Source organism: Macrobrachium rosenbergii, chromosome 42, assembly GCF_040412425.1.
Source record: "Macrobrachium rosenbergii isolate ZJJX-2024 chromosome 42, ASM4041242v1, whole genome shotgun sequence".
In the NCBI taxonomy this organism is placed as follows: Eukaryota; Metazoa; Arthropoda; class Malacostraca; order Decapoda; family Palaemonidae; genus Macrobrachium; species Macrobrachium rosenbergii.
In genome coordinates this window covers 17,856,555-17,877,282 of record NC_089782.1, presented here as the reverse complement: position 1 = coordinate 17,877,282, position 20,728 = coordinate 17,856,555, and the positions used below count along the sequence as shown (strand labels likewise).

General features: G+C 34.1%; 1 long non-coding RNA gene across 1 annotated transcript; it reads left to right on the top strand.

Moving 5' to 3' along the window:
• Positions 1-203: 203 nt before the first annotated feature.
• LOC136828015 (uncharacterized) lies at positions 204-15,672 on the top strand. Its single transcript, XR_010849881.1, has 3 exons — positions 204-855; positions 13,895-13,974; positions 15,375-15,672. It is a non-coding gene; the product is annotated as an uncharacterized lncRNA (long non-coding RNA).
• Positions 15,673-20,728: the final 5,056 nt, after the last annotated feature.

The window sequence follows — 20,728 nt, the reverse complement described above, 5'->3', positions numbered from 1 at the left end:
CATACGCTTATGTTTTAGCAATTAACATACTACCTTATGAAAAAGTTCATTTCGGAAACCCACCGTTTTGAAAATTCTGGCCATGACCCCGAAAGCTTTTACAGATTGGAATTTCCATTGGCCAAGTGACGGGGCATTTTCAAATAGTGTAACATTATGATACTAAGGTGAATACTGGCTCACCCAGTGGAATGATTGCGTTTTACCTTTATTTCCTTGCTGATTACAGTTTGTTGGAAAATAAAAAGAAAACTTTCGATTTTACATAAATTTAGATATAATTCTTACAGTTACTTCGATCATGAAATTTGATGTAACTGAGTAGTGTAATTTTGTTGAGAAATTTTTAAGAAACTAATGAAAACACCTAAATTTTCTGTACTAATGATTTATTTGTCTGTCTGGCGGTTATGCTGGCAGAATTACGCAAAAGTTATCTACAAAAGATTTTTTAAATATCGCTGAAAAAAATACAACCAACAAAACACCGAGTTAAAATTTGAACATTAATAATTTATTTTATATTATACCGATGTCTGACCATCATCCAAATTTCGGTATCGCCTTTATTTGACTGTCTTAAAAGTTAGCTGTTCATTTGTTTGTTCTCAGCGTAATTTTGTTTTGAAAAAAAAAAAAAACTAAATTACGTTCCATTTTAACACCATTTTCTCAAGGATCAAGGAGGAACACACTTAGAAAAATGTTACTGCTTTATGATCCTTGGAAAGTCAGTTTGGGATTGTTCATTCATAGTCCCTGGGAAAATTTTAACCTGGGTTGGTTCATTCCAAGATGTACTTAATTTCTCGGAGCAGGGCCTGGGTGAAGTTTCAGGTTGTGGATGTGGAAGAGGTAAGTAAAATTTTGTTAGAATTTCAACTCTTAGTTCAAATCAAGCCTTTAGTTAGGTTTAATTAAAGTGAAATGAGGTTTGTCATTGTAACGGTTTTGACGTTTAGGTGGTGAATTAATATTATACTGGGACTGTTGAATTTACAGTAATGAATTTTGAGGCCTTTTAGTCAGACTTAGAATCTATCTTCGGCTTCGGTTAACTTCTTGCGTTCTAATCGGGTCTGGGTGCAAGTTTGTGTGAATTAGGTTAAGTTGCAACTTGCGTGACATACTGTACTTACCGGGCAGACTAGTGAAGGACGTCATAAATTTTAACTAGGGATTCCAGATCTGATTTTCTGACTTCAGAGATGCGTTTTATTGAAGGGCTTAGCGTTCTGGGAAAACTTCTTAGTTTTAAGTGATTTAATTACCCATAAATTGGTTATAGTGATCAAGAATCTTTTAGAAGTGAATGTTCAACGGTCCGCTTGGCTAGAGGTTACGCAAGTACTTAAAAGTTTTTGTGGCAGAGAACTTAACCACTGTCAGTAACATGGGAGTGAATCTTCGTGTGACACTTTGAGCATAGTTTTTGTAAAATCTTTTTTCTTTTTACAGGATCAAGGTTTTGCAGTTAATCGTAAGGTGTTATTCAGTAGTTTTTAGTTTTCAATTTTTCTTTAAATTTCACGGTTGTGGTGGGTATTGCTTGTTAGTAATACTTTGGGGCTTAGCTAATGCTTGTGAAGTCAGGAGTCGATTAGCGATTTCAGTGTCATGTGTGGGTGGATGAAAACTGGCAAATGAAAATATATGGACACTTGATACGATATTTTAATGGAAATGAAAAGTTTATAATCGCATTATTGCATAAGCGTGAGTTCTAAAGCAAGTGCATTGTACTGTATGGTCTTTTTTTTTTTTTTTTTTTTTTTTTTTTTTTTTTTAACTTTCATTCTGGGGTACGTTTTTGTTTCACCTTATTGTATATACATTGTAGATAACTTGTAGCACGGATGTTTGTTACTGATAGTAAAAAAAAAAAATCTGGTTTCGTTTAGTTTAATTTGATCTTGACAAGGCGAGTTTTTGTCATATAGCGTAATATATGGCCTACTATAAGTTGACTAGCTTTGCCTGCCTTAAAGTGGCTAAAATTAAGTTGCTAGTGTGGTTTGATAAATGGACCTATGAAGTGAAGGTTAGGGGGAAAATAGATCCAAAATGAGGGCTTATTTATGGGAGATTTGTTATAATTCGGGTAGCATTAGCTCCATTGATGGTCGTATATGGGTAATTAACTGAGGTTTTAGTTGTAACTGTTACATTAGCTCTCCTGGTTATCCTATATGGGTAATTAACTGAGATTTGTTACAAATCTGGGAACAATACCTCCTTTGGTGGTCCTATGTGGGTAATCAACTTCGATTTTGGTGATAACTGGCAATTAGCTCCATTGGTGGTCCGATATAGGTAATTAACTTTTTAGATTTATAATTGGTAACATTAGCTGTATTGATGGTCCTATTTGAGTAATTAACTTATTTAGCCAAACTCTGGTCACATTAGCGGCATTGGTCGTCCTTTTGAGATTTGTTAACATAGCTGCTTTGGGTCATATTTGGGTAAATTTGATATTTTAGTTAAACTTTGGTCACATTAGCTGCATTGATGGGCCTATATGGGTAATTAGCTTCTGAGATTTAAGTTATAACCCGGGTGACATAGCTGCATAGGTGGTTGCGTATGGGTAATTATCTTTTGATATTTTAGTTATAACTCTGGTAGCATTAGCTGAATTGGTGGTCCTATGTAGGTAAGCAACTTTGGTATAACTCTGGTAACATTAGCCGAGTTGGTGGTCCTACGTGGAAATGTATGGAAAAAAATTAATCCGGTGAACAGTCAAGTTTACTAGTAGTTCCGTAACGTTAATATTTGTAAATGTACTAAGCTTCCGTTCTGGTTTAATTTTTAGTTCTATTGGTGACGTTCTACTCGAGCTTTGCCTGTTGTTTCTGGACTCCATATGGAAGTTTCTGGTGCCAATGTTTTTTGGATTTGCGTGTGGAATGAAACCAGAATTTTTGTCGTAACATGGGAACGAATATTTTTGCAGTAGCTCTTCGAGCATAGTTTGTGTTAAGTCTTTTTACAATTGAGGCGTTCACAATATTAAGGGTCTCCAGGAGCCTGATTAAAAAAGTCGTCAAAAATGCGTTTGAAAATTGGCTGTTTTCAAACGCACGCATATCTCGGCCATTTATGAACGGATTTTAAAAATTAAGATTTGAAAGGTAATCGTATCTACTTTAGGACCTCATTGTTTTTCGTTAAATCCTTTACGACTGCCTTATTTTTAATAACAGCGCTTAGGGAAAGAAAGGGTGTTTTTACGGATATGGCAAAAAAGTAAAAAATACGTATTTTAAACATAACTAAATGTAATAAATAAAATTAAACATTTTATGAAATTTTACTTACCTAGGCATATATTTACATATGCACAGGGGTAGATAATGAATGGAAATGCAATAAAACACTATACATATTTATTATAATCTTATTCTTTTAATATGAACGACTGAAAATATTCAGCTATAATAAGGGGCACTATTGTATATAGTGGAAAAATAAGCTTTTGTAAGGGGCACTATTATGTATATAGTGAAAAAATATACTTGTTAAAAATCTTTCGCCTATCTCTCGCGCGGTCCACCACCCTTTGCTAGATAATGGGATTTTCGACCACTTTGGAGTCTACAATTGCAGGTACGCTTTTCCATGGGAAAGTAGGATATTTTTATAAGATTTAGGAGCAAAAAAAAAAAAAAAAAAAAAAAAAATTGCGACTTGGAGCTCTGGGGACCCTTAATATTGTGAACGCCTCAGTTCACTGGTAATATTCACTGGTAATATTTTCATAAGGTGGTGTTCAGATAATTTTGTTCGTTTTCATGGCGTAAAATTCACGATGGTGGTAGTTTGCTTGTGATGGAAATACTTTGGAGGGTTAGTTAATACTAAAATTGATTTAGCATTTGCAGACGAATATGTGGTGGGATGACAATTTGCTAAATAAACAGGGTAATAGCCGGGCGTGTTACGTACCTTAAATCACGTAAGTGCTGGATGAGATAATACGTTAAGCGCCATTTACAGGTGGCAAATGGTCTCTAACGAGTTAATTTATATTCTTGACCAAGTATAGTAGTTGCAAAAATCGGCTTTTACCGTAAAATAGAAAGTTACTTTATAAATGTGAAAACTATAAGAAAATTCGTATAAAGTGCTTGTTGGTAGTTTTGGTGTCTTGAAAAACTGATTAAATGCAGTGATAATTACTGGATTCTACCTACAAGTGGTAGGTGGACGGAACTAAAGTTAGAAGTATCACGGAATATTATAGCGTGTCCTAAAGCGACCAAGCATCCTAAAAGCGTTGATAACTTTCAAGTTAGTATATAACGAAAGGGCAACTTCAGTCTTTCCGTAAATCGTGAAAAGATAAACCAGTTTTGCACTATATCATTACTAACTGATCCATTCAGTACTTAAATTTAAAAATAATCAGATCCTGAAACTATTTTTCATTAGCTTCAGTCTAAGCAGTGGCAATTTAAGACCTAAATTTTCACTTCATAAAAACTTAACCGCATATTTCTGTTTCAGAAAACCTGAAGTTTGAACGCCAATGATCCACTAGGAACAACCACCACAGTCTGTTAAAGAAAATTCTTGCTGTTAAAGAAAATTCTTGCTGTTAAAGAAAATTCTTGCTGTTAAAGAAAATTCTTGCTGTTAAAGAAAATTCTTGCTGTTAAAGAAAATTCTTGCTGTTAAAGAAAATTCTTGCTGTTAAAGAAAATTCTTGCTGTTAAAGAAAATTCTTGCTGTTAAAGAAAATTCTTGCAGTTCAGAAAATTTGCACTTGAAACTGGTCTGGTTCACCGTCTGAATTGAAAGGTCTTAATGGAATTTGAATTATTCAGTTTTATAGTATGTAAATTGCTGAACTAAATTTTTCAATATAACTTATAACAGAATTTAAGTATTATTTTCCTGAAGGAATGAGAACTGTTGATTACCTGTATTAAAATACTGTATTTAAATGTATTTCAGTGAAGGCTGTGTAAATGAACTAGGTTTTTGGTTTTATCAACTTCGGCCTTGAAGTACATAGGAGTACGGTAGTAAACAATTCGGTTTAAGGGGCGTTAGTTATTAGTTGGACAAAATTTCTATTAGTAACAACTCCAGGATGTACGGTCTTAGGTAAAACTACCTATCGCAATGCTGAACGCTCTAAATGTGAGTGGAGGAAAGGACAAAGGTAGACTGTAGCTGTAAAGATTTTTAAAAGTATAAGTGCATTAGCAAAACCTAGCAGATGGACTTCACTAAAATAAGTACAAACGTGTAAGACAATCAATGAAAGTGGCAATGACTGAACCTGGATCATGTCATGCAAATGTAGCAATGTGTTAACCAGTGGCGTAATTAGCGTTAGTGGCGCCCTGGGCGGTCTCTGAAAGTGACCCCCCCCTCAATTCCCGTGCTAAAAAGTATTGAAGTGGTGGAAATTAAACGCACTTTAAAGCCCCCGCATCTCAATCATTTTTTCATAAAGCTAAAATAAAAACACAGCAAGAGCTTTGTTAGAAGCGAATTCACTAATTATTACAAATTAGACATTTCATGTGTGTATATATCGCGAGGTTTGACAATCCTGGGCCAGGGGGAGTAAAAAATCAGGGTTCCCGTTGTCAAAAATCGCTTGCTATCCAACAGCAGAGTCGATACGTCGCTGTTCTGTGTTCCGATCAGAAATATGCTAGAAAATCGAATTATGCCAGACCAGACCTGCTCGCGTGGCAGTGTTCTGGAAGCGTAATAAAGAAAACTTAATTTAAAAATATTCTAAGGTTACTATCGATGACGGTGCGAAGTATTGAAGCAAACAGCCGGTTAATTATGAAGTTATTAGTTTGTATATATTATACTCATTACTACGGGAATTACATTGTATGAGTTAAAGATACTTATAAAAAATTAGTTCTTGGCCAGCTCTGCTGGTTAAATTTTGATTGACAACGATGGAATGCTTTCATGAAAGTAAGCTGCTGAGGGATCTAGGCCAATATATTCTAGTTACTATATTATTTTCAAGGAAATTTTTACTTGGGGTGATTGAAGGTGATCTCGAGTAAATAGATGATCGCAAGCACTACCAAATGCTCTTTTCGAACAAACGACAGGGTCGAAAGCTCGAACAAAAAAATGACTATCCAAAGGATAGCGAGTTTACACTTTAGTTAACTAAACCAACCCAGTGGCACGTCTAGGGGAACATTCGCAAATAAAATCAAACTTGTGTAGAACTGTGGATTCGATGATTTGGAGCTTTAACTTTGTTCGGGAACATCGTGGTTTTTCAGCTTTTTCTGGAAATGCCAAAGTAGGCTTGGTAAGTTACGAAATATTAATTTTACCGTTTACATTATCAATTAAATTTGGAATCAAACCTTCGGATCATAAACTGACAGTATTTTGGTGAGTTTCCTTGGAAATTATTTTGGTACAGCTGCTGGCAAGTAGTAACGTGATCTGTTGATTTTCGATATTGTATCGATAGTCAACAACTTCAAATGGCGGGCGTTTCGTCGCCAATGGGTTATGTCCAGTTTTTGCTGGGTTTTGAAAAGTGCAAAAGGACCTGAAGTTTTAAACATTCTGCGGTGAAAATGTGATGAAGAGAGGGAAAGTCAAGGTCTAAAGAATACCAGGTCAACCCACCAGCTACCCAAATCGTGTCCTTTTCTGCGCAGGTAAATACTGGGTCGGATTATGACGTCAGAGTCCTGGTGTTCAGTGCGAAGCTCTTCCTGTACCTATTTATAAACTAGTAAACAAACTGTTTAGTGCATAATATTTTATTGCTAACGATATCTGTGGGTATACATGAAAAGTTTCATTGTGCTAATTACGGGTTTTCTTGCAATAAAATGTAAAACGAAAAAGTACAACTTTCCATATCCAGGAATGCATCTGGGTTGAACATGTCGGACAAAATTCCTAAACGCATGGTAGAAATGGCAAAATCAACGAAGGTTCTGGGAGGTAAAGGTTTAACCCATTTCTAAAAGGGATTTGTAATTTCCCCAGTCTTTGCTCAGATTGCTACAAACTGTAAAGACAAATTCGGTATATGATAGACTAAATTAAGATGGACTAGAGCATTTCTTTGCCTGCCTACGATAGATGGGAGCATACTATAATCACCCATCGACAGTGGCAGCGAGGCAAAGAATTTTGTCATCTTTTAGGGAAAGAATTCTCATAGGATCAAAATATAACGAAGACAACAATTGCAAAGGGGATAACATAACAGCTGGCACATTTCATTCTTTTCTTGATGTGCAAACTTCTTCCAATAGTAATGACGACGATCACTACAACGTGAATTGAGTCTTTCGGCCATAATGTCTAGTTTACCAGAACATTTCTGTGCAGAAGAAGAAAATAGCTTCACAAAGTTTGCAAGAGACTGACCATGAATAAGTTTAATAGAGAAAGGTGGCTAAGAATACTTCGGTGGATTTATTGCCCATAAATTTCCAAATTATCCATATCTTGGGTCATATGTGCCATTAGAAGATAACTCGTGGGCAGGAATAATAAGCCCTCTAAAGAATTTTATGAATTGAAAACGATGGAAAAATTATTTAAATGCTATCATGGTGAAAAAAAAGACCCAGAATTGGCAAAGGAACTGTTAAAAACTTAGCTGTAGAATTTTCAAATTTTCCTTATTTACCTCTTGATTCGGTCACACATTTCGTTCGTTATCGAACGTTCCTTAGAATAAAAATATTAACAGGGAAATTTCTTCCAAAAATATTGAACGAAGTAAAGAGCCTGTAAAGGAATGTTTAGAGTTCTAGCCAATTTGTGTGTATTGAATGGTGGTATTTTTTCAAACTATTGGTTGCTCTTAATTCCATAATTTCCAAGTAATGTATCTAAATACATTGTCTTTAAGCAATATATCTTTGTGAAAAAGTGCATATACATTGTTCATAGGATACATCATAGACCTGTGATTTATCTCCAGACTTTGGTTGTAATAAGTTTTTCTATAATTTTTTCAAGCATTTAATATTTTTTATATGAAAATATATGGAAATTCATAAGTTAATATTAGCAATTAAATCCATATTCTGTGAAAAATTAGATTTAGCAAAAGTAATGAGCGTTCTATATGATTAGCTACAGGATGGTAGATCGGTATGATGTCACAGTGGTTACCCCTCGGATTAAACCCCGATTACCCCTGCTCTCCCCCAGTTCACCTGCTCATGAGTAGACCTGGTATTCTTTAGATCTTGGGGAAAGTGGTCTTTAAATGAAACACTTGACTCTGGTAGTAACGCGCCTTCGAAACTAAATTTTGCATAAGATTGCAGTGTCTTGGTCTTGAAACTAATACTGAGGCCGTAAGAAAAGTTACCCCAGCTTCTTTGAAATCTTGAAAATTTTTCCATTGGGTTCTAAGTAATTTTGGTAAGAACTTTCTTCGATTCACGCTAACTTGAGTTAGTTTACTTGATTTAATTGCTTTTGAAGAGGAAATGATACTGGGACAACCAGCCTAACTGTTTTCCTAGCCACGGCCGAAGAAAAGGGCAGGGTTAGTCAATGGGGAAGCTATAAAATTGCTGCTAGACTGAAGAGTTGCCAGTCCAGTTAACTGTCAACTCGATAGTTCAGTGATTCTAGGGGTCATTTGATTCTAAAAGGGATAGTCGAAAGTACTCGTATGCAAGGCCCGTATGTACCCCGTAGCAGGGCAGTGCTGCTGTTAGTACGCTGTACTACGGTCTAGAAAGGCCGTGGCTGTACTCTGAGGTTGCTGCAGCGTCCCTTCGGCCCCCAGCTTGGAAAGCACAGGGTTAGTCCGCCTCTGCATTTGTTCGAGGTTAAGATAAAAACGGTCATCTCATTATAGTCAGTAGGCTATTTGAATTTACCATAGTGAAGAACAAGGAGGCTCTCTTAACCTGGATTAAGGCGGTCAGTCCTTTTAATCTCGACGATCCGCTAGCTCTAAACAGAAACATGTCTTCTGAGAGAAGTCAAGAGAGAATATGCAAAACTAATAGCCACTTTCGTATGTTTAGTTTCATTATACAGCATACAATCTAAACATTTTTCCCATTTTTGTTGAATGATGTGGGTTGCTGGTGATAGTTTAGACTCATATACTGCATTACTCATATGGCAGTAAAAAGACATGGAGGGGTATTCAATCCTTTAATTCAGCAGTACCTGGAGATTAACGGGGACCACTCTCACCCAAGGTCGTGAAAGAGAGAGTGACCTTTCATTTCCTTGTTTTCTTCTTTGGTCGCCTACCAGTGATGTCACAAACGCGCAGTAACGCTGGGACCGTCTAACTTGTACCCACAGGTTTTTAGTTTTTACCTTCATTCCCGCTTTTTTCTTCCCTGTTTTCCAACCTCTCTCAACTCCATTTTTCTGTCTCGAGTGCTGAATGAATCGCTGAAAGCGCCCCAATGCTTAGGTTTAGAGTATTGAATAATGTTCCACAAGTATTTCACATGAATATTACATTTCAAAAACATTTAAGCCCAAAGCAATTTTGTCTTCTGTTTGTATATTCGTTTCAAGTCACGGTTACTCTTGACATGAGACCAGCCAATAAAAGCGTCATTTAATGGGAATGTGGCTTGAGAAAGTAGTAGATCAAACATACATATCTTATACATCCTAATATATTTTGTAATGTAATAATTTAAAATGTTGCGGCCTTGAACTTACTTGAAGCCTTCCGGTAAAAGTTCAACTTAAAAGGTCATTTGTTCAAACGAGAGGAAGCTTCTAATATTTTGGTAGATATTGGAGGAGAGCATATTGCCGTGGTTCGTATTTGCTCTAGTGATAGAGAAAGTATGTTTTGATGCTATTTGGAGATATTCGTAATGTTATAATTTTACTTGCAAAATTTACTGCTGAGTTGTGCAAAAATTATATCAGGCGCTTCGTTGAGAATTTTTCCACAGTATGAAAACTGTGTCGCAGGAAACAAGAATCTGAAATTTTTTATAGTGACAGGCACGGAGCAAAACTTAAGTTGTTCGCCGTTTGAAGGAAGCTTGAAATAATTTTATTGGATGTATTCTTGTTTTAGAGAGGTTGTTTACCTCCATTTTGTACTTACTTTGTGGCTATTATAATAAATCATTTGGAAGGTGACAGAATAGCTCAAGTAATTATATTAACATTCAAAACATTAAAAGGTCATTCAAGTAGATGGCCCCTCTAATTGTAAAAGGAAGAGTTTGGTTTCATAAGTGTTTCAATTGTATCAGTTTAACGATATTTTAGCTTTAACAAGCGTACTATATAATCCCTCGGTAATATTTTGTCAACTAAACTTTATCACAGCTGCTTCCCAGAAGAAAATAAAGGCACTTGGCACCTTTGTCTTCCCAAAAATTACTAGGATTTAAACGAATTTGGTATAACTTCCAGCTGTTGGAATAAGGGAGAGGAGAAACTATGTTTTGAATAAGCCTTAAGCAATAGGTCGTTTGGTGTAATCAAGGTCTAGTTGGACCGTGGGTGGAATTGGCGTTGTTCGTCACTGAAGTAGTTTCACCCTGTCTTCAGACTCTGTAACGAGGAAATTACGACTTAACTAAGAATTCTTTCTTTGGTGTAAGATATTGTTAAAAAAAAGGAATCCGACATGGTGTTAGTTTTTGAATTATCACACAATTACCATAATGTGGATTATACTAATTATAAATTGCCGAGTGAGTTATTCAGGGCCAAATTCTTAAAAAGATTTTCTAGTCCAACTGGTCTGAGAAGCTTAAATGATGTAAGAATCTTGTTAAAACATGGAGTTTATGAAATTTAATACTTGAGTAGTGCGGAAAAACACTGCCCTACAGCCTGTGGATGGCCGGAAGGCCATTTTCTACATGATTTTTGTAATAATCTGTCTACCTTAAATTTTCTGTGTGGAAATTTTCATTTCTTTCTGTACAGCTTGTCTCTAATGCATAATTTCTCGCATTTTCTTGTACTGACGAGGCATGTTCTTGAATTTGTGGCTTGCCGCAAATGGTCTTTGATTTTTTTTTTTTTTTTTTTTTTTTTTTTTGCCTTGACTAATTGTGCCTCGCCATTTTTTCATGTATATAGTTTTAGACTTTCCAGCACTTCTTTGATAGAATGTATTTCTCTCTGTGGATTGTGAATTTTTATTGAATATGTAGTTTACTATCTTAATTTTTTTTTTATTTAAGCATTGATAAATTAGTTTAATCTTTGATAACTGGCTTTTTGCCATAAGCTTTCTCGTTACACCCGGGCCGTGGTTCGTCTTTCAAGCAGTCTAATGCAAGGCCCTTGGTTTGAGGTCGGGCGAATAAGGAATTATCAAACTTCTGTTAGGATTGTTTTGCCTTGTTAGAGCTGCTCAGATGATTTTTAAGATATTTTTATTCACTTCAAGTTAGTATCGAAAACCTATGGCTTCACATATATTCGGTAAACACCTAATTTTCACAAAAAGGTATGGCAAATTTTTGGTCGCCGCTGCCAAACCTCAGTTTCGGTGACACCAAGGTCTAGAGAGTATACTCTCTAGACCTTGGGTGACATGTGGTCAGCGAGGGTATTTAAAAGGCCAGCTCGATCAAGAACAATAACGGTGGTAACCTCCAAAGGAGAGAAGCTTAAGCTTTGTGACCTCAGGCAGTCAGTGTTACTGGACGTTATGGATAGCCAGAGCGAAACATCTCTTCACCACCGACATCTTCATTCAGACCTAGGAAATTGTTTATAACGTATTAAAGATACTTCATTCTAGAGAAACAAGGAGGGGACCCTGCAACTGTTTATTTATGAATGGGTTATTTAACCCGCTGAAGCACTGGAAAGTCTTGTAAACAATATACAACTACTGAAATGGAATATGGAAAAGAATAAAATGGCTTGCAAAGCTATTCCTGCCGAACCATCTACACAAATTCAAGTGTTCATGTATTAAACACACATGGTAATCATATACGAACTGATTGTCGAAAAAACAGCAAAGAAAGAAAAATCAGTAAGAACAACCGAACGGTACTGAACGTTTTCTTTAGAAAAGTAATTACAGTAAATGGTAGACCTCAGGTAAGGCCATAAACAATTGGATTAACCTCGAGGGCGAGATTTAAAAGGGTAAATAGATCCGGCAGGGCTGTACTCTTTAACTGGCCACACCCTGATGATCTCAGCGTTTGAAAAGTAAACTGAATTCCAGGCCTTAGTCATCGTTTCAGCCAGAAGTTTTATGGGACTTGTAACTATTTCGATGCAGTTTCTTTCAGCATGTCACTTCGGTTCAATTGCCAAGATTTTCGAAAATTGTCTTATTTGTTTCTCATTTTACTTTATTTTTTTAAATTTTCTAAGAGCCTAAGTAAAAAAAAAATATAGCAAGGGTAGGGGCGTCAATGTCAAGAAAGAACAGTGGAGGGGCGTCGATGTCAAGACAGAACAGTGGTTATGTTCTTAAACTTTTGCCGCATTTGACTTTCGTTCAGCAGTTACGATTTTCGAATTTTTCTCAGAAATTGAATCTTGTCTTGAATTAACTTTTCAGTGTTTTTACTCTTAGACATTCTTTTAATTTCTGCATTGATTTTCCTCCTCCTGCAGACTTTCGTTACTTAAAAATCTGGTAACAACAACTTAGAAAACACGAGTATGCAAAATACCAGGCCAAAAGCCAACTGGCAAATGAGTTTTCATATTTGAAATTTCAGTTTTCCGATTTTTTCACTGTACAAGTTACTAACGTAGTAGGTTGTTGTATTTTGACATTTCTTTTATGGACCAGATTTTTGTTCCGGTTCAGTTTTCGTATGAGATCTGTTTTCGTCTTTATTAAAGTTTCTCAGACATTTTTCAGAATTTATCGGCATTCAGCAGTCTGAGACCCTTGACGATACGACGACCTCAACGTTAAACGAACAAATTATTTTGGCATTCTACGTTTCTTCTAGCTCATATTAGATTTAGTTTTCGAAAGTTTTGCTGTTGTAGAAGAGTTCCGTTCTGCAAAGGAGGTCTAGAATCTTCGACTTCGGTTGAGTTTTAACTTTTCGAATCTGTCATAATTAGATCGTTCCATTTGTTCTCTTGTCTGTGTTCATTTTCAGCTGTCTAATCAGCATTTGACCTGGACAGTTCAGGCTTTCGATTGTGCTCTGACTTTCCTTGAAATGCTTTGTTCGTCGGTATTGTATACTAGATTTCGGTCAAGAGTTGAAAGGAAAACTCGAAGTTATAAATTTTATAACTACTGTGCTTTCGCTTAGTTCTAATTCTCGAATTTTTAAGCCTTTGATTTTGTTGAGGGTTTGGTATCCTCTTGACCCATTTATTTTGACCCTGTACGTTGTATATGAGTACTGATTTTGATATTCTTAGTCTGTTTCCTTTTTATTTAGTTTAACTTCTACTTAGCTCAAGTCTTTTAAAACTACCTTATTTTCTGGTACATAAATTTCTCGTGTTGAGACCACCACTTTTTACACTTAGGTTTTTATTTCAAATACAAATCTTGTGGATTTTGGTTGATTTTTTTTATACTGGTTTTCCGTTCTCGGGACTTTTACCAAATTGAAATTACCCTCTTCTTCCTTTTAACATATCTTAAGCCTTAATTTTGTAATTGGTTGTCAACTAATTTTGATTTTTTCATTCCTTTTATAACTTCTTGTTCCTTAAAACAATCTCTGCCAGCTAGTAGTTTTGTACGGCTTTCATTTTCAAGGGAACAATTTACTCAAGGTGGTTTGGTATATAAAAGTGAAAAACCTTTCGTATTTTGCTCTTTCAAGTTTTGACACTGGTATAATAATAAACTCAAATTCTGTATTTTTTTTTTTTACTATTCAAATTCTAAGCAAATTAACAATAATTGCTTTCCATCCGAAATCATTCCTAACCTCTAATATCCGTCTTTCAGAATTCGTCTGAAGTGGGGCCAATCTTGAGCAAAATCTACCTTGTAAGAAAGAATATTGCCATGCAGTCTTGAGTGAAAAGGTAATTACCATTTCTTTCATAAAGCTCCCTTCCAAGTAAAATTGCTGGAAAGTAACACCGGTTTCGGATGTTCTCTATGACTGCTTTTTGTGATTCAATTTGAAATGATGAAAACTTGGTACATTCCTCCTAGGTCTTAGCTATTCTTTTGACAACTACAGTAATTTCATGGTCAGATATGATCGTTTACATAACTGTGAAGTTCAGATTGTTAAAAGATCTGGTCGCTTTCAAGGTAACTTTTTTCTTCTTTTACAAACTGGAACTTGACACGAAAGTATATTTTTGGTTTCCCTTTCTGTAATGTCAGAGAATTTTCTCCATGTCCTGTGTACCTTATGCTTTGCCTACCATAAGGTTTGGTGTCTTCATCTACCCTTTCCAACAGATAAGAAATTTCACACTTTATCCTTGTCATTATGTCCAAACCATCTCGGTGTAACCTGCTAACACCACGTGTGTGTCGCTTCTCTTACAATCTATTGTTTGTAAACACTGGCCATGAATCTTTCAGCTACACATTTTCCTTGCTAGTCGCCATGTTTCTGCTGTAGAGTACTGTAAAGCTATTAAGACATTGTAAGTAGTCGCCATGTTTCTGCTGTAGAGTACTGTAAAGCTATTAAGACATTGTAAGTAGTCGCCATGTTTCTGCTGTAGAGTACTGTAAAGCTATTAAGACATTGTAAGTAAATATGTAAGTAAATATCTAATCCGCCTCTCCTGCAGTTTTTTCTGACGAGCCTCAAACTATTTTTGCCTTTCAGCTCAGCCCGGTGTCTTCCTTGGGATAACAAAATGCTCCTTTTAAAACCTATGCATCTTGGTAACTTACTTTTGTAGTACAAAACTTAACTTTGAACAGAGTACTTGATATATCGAAATGTATATTTTAAACAGTACTTGATATATCGAAATTATAGTTATATCAACTAGACATGACATATGGGGATTAAAGAAATTAAGCGGTTTAACTTTGAAGGCTCGTTCTATTTTTCCTGAGGTTCATCACAAGTAATTTTTCCACTTGTTTGCTAAAAAGCGAGTCATAATCATGGCTCATAAAGTATTAGGTATAGAAAGTCCTATACCTGTACAGTACTTTCAAATTTAGGCATAGAAAGTCCTATACCTGTACAGTACTTCCAAATTTTGCCTAACCTCATACTAGCAGATTTGATGAAATGTTATCCACGTAAATTTTTAAATGTATCCCGTAAATTTTTTTTTTCTGAATGAAAGTCAACTTACGCTGAACATGTTTATTGTATGCAAGTTGCTTATACAGCTTTTTGATACAAACAGTATTTTGCTTTCCTATCACAAATGATCAAAGGCAGGGCCACATTTTACAGAGTTCAATGTAATAAAACGCTACATTCTTCAACTTTTGCTTACAGGTTGTGGTAGAAGGAATTTCATTCTCAAATCCTCAAGAGTGTGACATCAGAAGTAAAAGGATACAAAAGCTGAAATTCTGGACAACATTCAAAAGGAACTGGTTAATATATATCAACTAAATGAAGAGCATAATAACAATTACGGGAGAGGATAAGAAAATACGATGTAAATGACCTTGCATGTGAATTGGAACATCCTGTGACGGCCATCAGAAGTAAAAGGAATGAATATACAAGCTTAAAGTTGAGTTTGTATTGAGCGATACACAAAGGAAATAGTGACATCAGACATAGAACTCTGCAGACACAGTAAGTTTCCTAACCAGTGATGCGATGTGGAAGAATTAAGAAAAGGAGGATATAGGAGAATATGAATCAACCGAGACGTTTGAAGCAGATGTTAAATGAGGACTGTGATGCTGGAAGGTCAATTTACAGCCGATGATGACTGGGATTCATACTACTTGAACACAGTATACATTACTCAAGAACGTGAAATACATTAAATATCAGGGGAAGTACCGTACAGCCATCGTTGTTGGGAATGATTTCACTCACGTAGTGCAGGAAATGGATTCATAGAAAAAACTTTGTCTAACTATTCAAGACAATAGAAAATAACTAACGCAATTATAGTTTTGGGCGCGTTAGTTGGAAAGTTTTCATTTCAAAAGACCACCCAGATACAAAGTTAATAATAACCTTTCATGGTGCTGAGACTTTTTCGCCAGTGGATATCCATCCATCGTAGTAGAGATGCTTTGTTGTTACAAAATTCCTAGTTAAGATTGAGAGCTTCAACTGCCGATACATTTATCTTTAACACAGACACAGCAGTAATGTCCTATGACCAGTGATGTGATAGCAGAAGATTTCCCAGAAAGCAATTAAGCTTTAATGGCAAAACCAGGAATAAAATCAATAGTAAAAACATCCAAGTATAAAGGTCAAGGTTTTATATCCTTTATTCAAATGCCAGTACAATCCAGTCTACAAAAAGCGAAAAATCAAACTAGCTAAGTCACTAATTTATAGCATCCACTTTCAGTATATATATGCAGTAACTTCAAGTTACTTTTTTGACAGATACCCGATTCCAGGCAGCAATTATAAAAAATTTTTTGATGATGTTAATAATAAATGTTTTCTACAGAAAAGTGTCGGCAAGGAACTTCAGTTTCAGACTACCTTTTTTCATTTTGTATTCTGCAGTGACCACCTTCAGTTTGCTGAAAATCTAGTTTTGAATTACAAAAATGTAATACTTTCAATAGATTTACATTCTTTATACAATACAAAATTGATTCCTGCTCTGACACCATTATAAACAAAGAGAAAACCCTGAAAACCTTTAGTCCCCCAGCGTGATCAAAGGAAATGGTCTAAAGAGGATAAATGTACCTGAGGTCCTCACAAATAAGGTTTGTTGAAGACTCCTTGATTCCGAGTTTAAAAGAAGGCTTTCTCTATGTGGGTCGATAATCCATTGTTAGATATGAATAAAAATAGATTCAGTTTAACTTGTTACTGTAAAATTTGACAGATAACTAAATCCAAAATCAGAGTTATGGAAAAACAATTATACACCATTAAAATCCTTTTAAAACTAATCCATAAAATCCTACCTCTAGGTAAAACTAATCAGTACACAAAAATCCTAGTTGTTTGAAACGAAGTATCACCCTCAAACAAATGAATAGTTTAAACTTCAAATAATAAAATCAATAAGTTTAGCAAAACTATGGCATAAAATAATGTTTAATAAAACTATACTTACATAGTTTCTGAATAAAAATCAGAGAGAAAATCGAGTTTCTTTAAAATTATTTTTCAAAATTGACATTTGTGAATCGTGAAACAAACTGACAATACGTAAAATGCAAGAAGAAAATCTACTAAACTAAGAAGAAAAAATCCTAGTTTGATGTGAAAACAAACCCAAAATTATGAATTGACATACAAGGGAGTAGTTTGAATAAAACTAAATTTAATACAAATTATGATCACCTGATTTATAATAATGGGTGAAAAGAAGTTTCGCGCTAAATGATCAGTACATAAAAGGGGAACTCACCATAAAATACTAAGAGGATTATAAAAGGTCAGAAGGAATAAAACTAATCAGAAACGGAGATACGTTAGCGCTGAAAAGCGATTGCGGGGAGTGGGGAAACCTTTGGAAAAATCTAGTTGAGACTATATTACACCACCAGTTTTGAATAAAAGAAAACTTAGTACAAAAACCAACAAGAGTTTTTTTCCATGACTGCAATCAGGCAGCAATCCTAGTTTCTTTGAATGTTAAAAATAAATGAATCAGTACAAAGTGTAGAGGAACCTGAACTTCAAGGCAGAGAGCCTATCAGCATTTTATAAATCCTGTTTCTGGCAGTGACCACCTTGTTTGCCATAAACTATGTAAATCTGGTGTTTGGATAAAACAATGGACATATGAAAATCATGGGACTTTCAACTGACGATCAAGCTAATCTGTTTATGCTAAAATCTTACCGCTCTGACATAAACTAAAATGTCCAGTAATATTTTTGTCAGCAGTTTTATCCTGAGGAAATAAATAAAACTAAGCAGGTTTAAAACTAATCAGTACATAAAATCCTAGTTTCTTGAATAAAACTAATCAGTACATAAAATCCTAGTTTCTGAATAAACTAATCAGTACATAAAATCCTAGTTTGAATAAAACAATCAGTACATAAAATCCTAGTTTCTGAACAAAACTAATCAGTACATAAAATCCTAGTTTCTGAATAAACTCAATCAGTACATAAAATCCTAGTTTCTGAATAAAAACTAATCAGTACATAAAATCCTAGTTTCTGAGATAAACTAATCAGTACATAAACCTAGTTTCTAATAAAAAAACTAACTCAGTACATAAAACTTCGAGTTTCTGAATAAACTAATCAGTACATAAAACTTAGTTTAGATAAAACTAATCAGTACATAAAATCTAGTTTCTGATAAAACTAACTGTAGTACATAAAATCCTAGTTTCTGAATAAAACTAATCAGTACATAAACCCTAGTTTCTGAATAACAAACTAATCAGTACATAAAACCCTAGTTTTGAGATAAAACTAATCAGTACATAAAACCCTAGTTTGAATAAAACTAATCAGTACATAAAACCCTAGTTTCTGAATAAAACTAATCATCAGTACATAAAACCCAAGTTTCTGAATGTTTAAAACCCTAGTTTCTGAATAAAACTAATCAGTACATAAACCCGAGTTTCTGAATAAAACTAATCCAGCCACAAACCCTAGTTTCTGATAAAACTAATCAGTACATAAAAACCCTAGTTTCCTGATAAAACTAATCAGTACATACAACCCTTAGTTTCTGCAAACTAATCAGTACATAAACCCTAGTTTCTGAATAAACCAATCAGGCACCCTAGCTCTGAATAAAACTAATCAGTACATAAAATCCTAGTTTGAATAAAACCAATCAGTACATAAAATCAGTTTTGAATAAAACTAATCAGTACATAAAACCCTAGTTTCTGAATAAAACTAATCAGTACATAAACCCTAGTTTTCTGGAATAAAACTAATCAGTACATAAACCCTAGTTTCTGAATAAAACTAATCAGTACATAAAATCCTGGTTTCTGAATAAAACTAATCAGTACATAAAATCCTAGTTTCTGAATAAACTAATCAGTACATAAAATCCTAGCTTGAAAAACTAATCAGTACATAAAATCCTAGTTTCTGAATAAAACTAATCAAAGTACATAAAACCCTAGTTTCTGATAAAACTAACTCAGTACATAAAATCCTAGTTTCTGAATAAAACTAATCAGTACATAAACCCTAGTTTCTGAATAAAACTAATCAGTACATAAAATCCTAGTTTCTGGAATAAAACTAATCAGTACACATAAAATCCTAGTTTCTGAACAAAACTAATCAGTACAAAAATCCTAGTTCTCTGAATAAAACTAACTTCATAAAAAAATCCTAGTTTCTGAATAAAAACTAATCAGCATAAAATCCTAGTTTCTGAATAAACTAACCAGTACATAAAATCTAGTTTCTGAATAAAACTAACCAGTACATAAAATCCTAGTTTGAACAAACTAACCAGTACATAAAACTTAGTTTCTGAATAAAACTAACCAGTACATAAAATCCTAGTTTCTGAATAAAACTAATCAGTACATAAAATCCTAGTTTCTGAATAAAACTAATCAGTCAATAAAATCCTAGTTTCTGAATAAAACTAATCAGTACATAAAATCCAAGTTTCTGAATAAAACTAATCAGTACATAAAATCCTAGTTAGATAAAACTAATTAGTACATAAAATCCTAGTTTCTGAATAAAACTAATCAGCATAAAACTAGTTTCTGAATAAAACTAATCAGTACATAAAATCCTAGTTTCTGGATAAAACTAATCAAAGTACATAAAATCCCTAGTTTCTGAATAAAACTAATCAGTACATAAAACTCTAGTTTCTGAATCAAACTAATACAGTTTTCATAAAAATCTAGTTTCTGATAAACCAATCAGTACATAAAATCCTAGTTTTCTGAATCTAATCAGTACATAAAATCCTAGTTTGAATAAAACTAAACAGTACATAAAATCCTAGTTTCTGAATAAAACTAATCAGTACATAAATCCAAGTTTCTGAATAAAACTAATCAGACATAAAATCCAGGATTTCTGAATAAAACTAATCAGTACATAAAATCTAGTTTGAATAAAACTAATCAGTACATAAAATCCTAGTTTCAACAAAAAACTAATCAGTACATAAAATCCTAGTTTCTGAATAAAACTAACATAAAATCCTAGCTCTGAAAATCTAATCAGTTTCTAGTTCTGAACAAAACTAATCAGTACATAAAATCCTAGTTTGAATAAAACTAATCAGTACATAAAATCCTAGTTTGAATAAAACTAATCATACATAAAATCCTAGTTTCTGAATCAGTACATAAAATCCTAGTTTCTGAATCAAAAAATCTAATCAGTACATAAAAAACTGGAGTTCTGAATAAAAAATCTAAATCAGTACATAAAATCCTAGTTTCTGAATAAAACTAATTTTAGATAAAACAAAAAAATCCTAGTTTCTGAATAAAACTAATCCCAGTACATAAAATCCTAGTTTCTGAATAAAAATCAGTAATAAATCCTAACTTCAGTACATAAAACTTAGTTTCTAGATAAAACTAATCAGTACATAAAATCCTAGTTTCTGAATAAAACTAATTAGTACATAAAATCCTAGTTTCTAGATAAACTAAATCAGTATAAAATCCTAGTTTCTAGATAAAAACTATCAGTACATAAAATCCTAGTTAGATAAAACTAATC